The 3,740-nt window shown below is 42.9% G+C and overlaps 1 pseudogene; it reads left to right on the top strand.

Moving 5' to 3' along the window:
- The first annotated feature begins 1,949 nt into the window (after window positions 1–1,949).
- Window positions 1,950–3,278, top strand: LOC113931095 (annotated as a pseudogene).
- The last annotated feature ends 462 nt before the right edge of the window (window positions 3,279–3,740 follow it).

Genomic DNA, 3,740 nt, shown 5'->3' with positions numbered 1-3,740 from the left:
CTTATATCTGTATCGATAGATCTGTGGCAGAGAGCTTTACCTCTGGTTCTTTCTTTTGTTGTGAATTCCTCCATCTAATCATTTTTCCCAGAGAAGAATGGATGAACAAGAAAACAAAATAAAAAAATCAACCAAACTCAAGCGAAATACACAGTAGAGAAATCCAAAGATGTCAGAAACCAAAAAAGAAAAGAAAAAAAAAGGGAAAAAGAAAGAATACAATCTCACAGGTGGACAAAACAGGGTGATCCACTTGGTCCTTGGTGTATTTTGGTGTGTTTGTTAGAATACACTAAATCCCAAAATTGTAAAGAATTTAAAAAGTGAAAGGAAGCCAAAATGAAGTGTGTGTGTGTGTGTGTGTGTGTGTATAAAATGTAAATGTAAAAATTAAAATTAAAAAAAGATATAAAAACAAAGAGTTGATAAAATAAGAGACTAGTTGAAAAGGAAAAAATGAAAAAAAATTTTAAACTGAAGAACTAAAGACTCATGTGAAAAAATCTCTAATTCTATATACTATTTTCCCCTAGTGCAGGAGTTTTTCAGTTCTGAGTGATCTATAAAACCTAGTATTTTCCTGAGGATCCTGCTTGTCTTCTTGGGTAGGGGCCTGTTGCACTGATTCTCTAGTGTCTTTGCCTGGGCAGAGTTGCACCAACCCTTGCCAGGGGGCCGGGCTCAGCATAAGCTGCTTCAGGTTGCTATGTGGCTTTTGTTTCCTGAAGGCTTTTCATATGACTTTAGAAGATGGAAAAAAAATGTAAAAAATGGTGGTGCCCCGATCTCCAACCCCAGAGCTGAACAATCATGGCCCCCGCTCTTTAGTGCACCCTCAGGGAAAGGCAGTCAATCCCTTTCACGTGCACCAAACTCTGAAGACTCTTGCAGTGCACACCTGCACCAATTCTCCCAGGGGAAGGAGCCAGATCTCACAGTGGTTGTCTCTTGCTGGGCCCCTGCTTGGAGAGCAGTTGCCTGATTGTGCCATGGTTCACGGTTTATGACAACACCCAGCTGAGAGGCCACTCCAGGGCTCAACTGGATTCCTTGCTCCAATGTTTGGAAACTCTGCTGTGCTCAGGCATCCCCATTCGTTCTGTGACCATGGGGATCCTGAGACCATACTGTCCCACCTAGGTTTCTGCCCCACTTTACCACCTGACCACCTTTCAGGCAGGGACATCCCTCACAGGAGCAGACTTCTAAGAGTTCCTATTTTGCTATCCACTGTTATATCATTTTCTGGTAGCTGGCATACAGAGACTTCATTCTCCTGTGGTTTATCTTCCGATATATCCCCTTAGATTCACATCTCCGCACCTCCTGCCTTGCAAAAAGTGGTCGCTTTTCTATTTGTAGAATTGCAGCAATTCTTTTCTTAGATCTCAGTTTGAATTCACAGGTGTTCAGAATGATTTGATAAATATCTAGCTGCATTCAAGGGACTAGATGAAATGTGGGTCCCCTACTCTCTTGCCATCTTCATTCCCTCCATATGATCCCATTTGTATGAAACCCTAAAATAAGCAATACTAATCTATAATGATAGAAAGCAGATCAGTGTTTCACCATCCTACTTTATTTGGTCCTGAGATATTTCCTGCAATACAGGAATTTCAGCACTAAACCCAGAATAGTTCCTGGAAAACCAGAACAGGTGGTCAATGTGTAAGGCTGGGGACAAGGATTGACTGGGAAAGAGCCCAAAGGAACTTTTTGGGGGTGAAGGAAATGTTCTATATTTGGATTATAATAGTGGTTTCAAGGGTATATTCATTTGTTAAAGCTCATCAAAATATATACTTAATTGTGAACATTTTTATTGGATATAAAGTCTATACCAGTGGAGTTTATTAAAAAGTAAAAGATAGGGTCTTCCACCCGCATCAGCCAGAGCCTGTTTGCGACTTACCAGAGTCTGCAAATTCTCCGCTCTGAGCCGGTCCGCACTGCCCCGATCCCAGCTTTCTATCCTTTGAAAACACTAAGAATAATGTCCCTGCATCAGTTTTTACTAGAGCCAGTCACCTGTCATGCCTGGAACAGGGATCGTACCCAGATTGCTCTTAGCCCCAATTATCACGAAGTCCACATCTATAAGAAGAACGGGAGCCAGTGGGTGAAAGCTCATGAACTCAAGGAGCGCAATGGACACATTACAGGTATCGACTGGGCTCCCAAGAGTGACTGCATCGTCACTTGTGGGGCAGAGCGCAATGCCTATGTCTGGAGTCAGAAAGATGGTGTCTGGAAGCCAACCCTGGTGATCCTGAGAATTAATCATGCAGCGACTTTTGTCAAGTGGTCCCCGCTAGAGAACAAATTTGCTGTGGGAAGTGGAGCACAACTCATTTCTGTTTGTTACTTTGAGTCTGAAAATGACTGGTGGGTAAGCAAGCACATTAAAAAGCCAATTCGATCCACGGTCCTCAGCTTGGATTGGCATCCCAACAATGTTTTGCTGGCAGCAGGATCATGTGATTTCCAAATGCAGTGTTTTCTGCCTACATTAAAGAAGTGGATGAAAAGTCAGCCAGTACGCCCTGGGGCAGCAAGATGCCTTTTGGTCAGCTGATGTCAGAGTTCGGTGGCAGCGGCACTGGTGGCTGGGTACATGGGGTCAGCTTCTCTGCCACTGGGAGCCGCCTGACCTGGGTCAGCCATGACAGCACCGTATCCGTTGCTGATGCCTCAAAAAGTGTGCAGGTCTCAACTCTGAAAACAGAGTTCCTGCCCCTCCTGAGTGTGTCGTTTGTCTCAGAGAATAGCGTTGTAGCCGCGGGCCATGACTGCTGCCCAATGCTCTTCAACTACGATGACCGTGGCTGCTTGACCTTCGTCTCCAAACTAGACATTCCCAAACAGAGCATCCAGCGCAACATGTCTGCCATGGAGCGCTTCCCCAACATGGACAAGAGGGCCACGACTGAGGACAGCAACACAGCCTTGGAGACGCTGCACCAGAATAGCATCACTCAGGTATCTATTTATGAGGTGGACAAGCAAGATTGTCACAAAATTTGCACTACTGGCATCGATGGAGCCATGACAATTTGGGATTTCAAGACCTTAGAGTCTTCCCATCCAGGGCCTCCGGATAATGTGAAGCTGAGTGAGCCTCCCAGATCCAGCATGACAAATGGACAGACTGACAGACTGACAAATGCGCTGATGCAGCCCCGCTGTGTGCATGGTGGTGAGGAGAGCCAGCCGCAAGGAGACACTGAAGACAAGTTTTGCACAAATATCGTTTGTGTGTTTTTGTTTGAATATAACTGGTGACGATGTTGTTTTTTTAAAAGCAGCCGTGATTTGGGTTTTTCTGTTTTTTGTTTTTGCTATTTCATTCCATTCTTGACCAAAGCTTCTCTTTAAGTAGTTTTTTATGGAAAATTGTCACACTAACTTAAAGGAAAGGGTGGGAGACATGTCCATTGTCTGCTAAACAAATAAAAATACTGAATGTGTTAAAAAAAAGTAAAAGATAAACATTTAGTGGTAAGTTATATAAAATATAACTTTTTAAAAAAACATATGCACTGATATCTTCATTGTTTTTTGTCTCAAAAGAAGTGGTTAAATAAATTCTAGTGTAAGAGAATGTTCCTGAAGTGACTCTGATGCTGAATACTTATAAAAATCACAAGAATTCTGTCAAGTTAAACCTCTGAATGATTCTTGGGGGTTCCATATACACTTATTTTGACCAAAGACCAATAATACATTTATCACATTGA

The sequence above is a fragment of the Zalophus californianus genome, chromosome X, assembly GCF_009762305.2.
Source record: "Zalophus californianus isolate mZalCal1 chromosome X, mZalCal1.pri.v2, whole genome shotgun sequence".
NCBI lineage: Eukaryota > Metazoa > Chordata > Mammalia > Carnivora > Otariidae > Zalophus > Zalophus californianus.
This window is presented reverse-complemented; position numbering and strand designations above follow the sequence as displayed.